Consider the following 490-nt stretch of genomic DNA (forward strand, 5'->3'; position numbering starts at 1 on the left):
TCCCCTCAGGCCCCAGATGCAGAACGAAGACCTGGGCAGGCCGCAGCCGAGTAGGCATGCTCGACTGCAAGAGGAGCCCTGGGGAGCCCCCGGGGAAGGAGACCACAGAGGCTGTTTGTGGCCTGTGCGAGGTCCACAGGCCCCACAAGCGTGGATCCCCACTGGGCCAGGGTTGTCGGCTTGTCGTGGGAAGCCACGTCCGGCTGCCTCCCCGAGCTGTTGGCGTGGCCAGACGGGCCGGTGACCGGGCCAGCAGTGACACCTAGGGGTGGGCGGGGGCCGCACGCAGGCGCACCATGGCGCCTTGACCTCGGAACGTAGCCAGGCTGCACCTTCCCGGTGGCCCAAGGAGGCAGGGCTCACAGGGGTCTCCAGGGCCAGCGCCTGGTGGGAATCCACGGACAGGCTCCAGGGCTGAGAAGGGTTGGAGGAGGCTGAGGTGTCCAGAGCATCAGGGCGAGTTCAGAGGCCTGCCCAGGCCAGGAGGGGC

Source organism: Bison bison, unplaced genomic scaffold (genome assembly GCF_000754665.1).
Source record: "Bison bison bison isolate TAMUID 2011002044 unplaced genomic scaffold, Bison_UMD1.0 scf7180017864080, whole genome shotgun sequence".
NCBI lineage: Eukaryota > Metazoa > Chordata > Mammalia > Artiodactyla > Bovidae > Bison > Bison bison.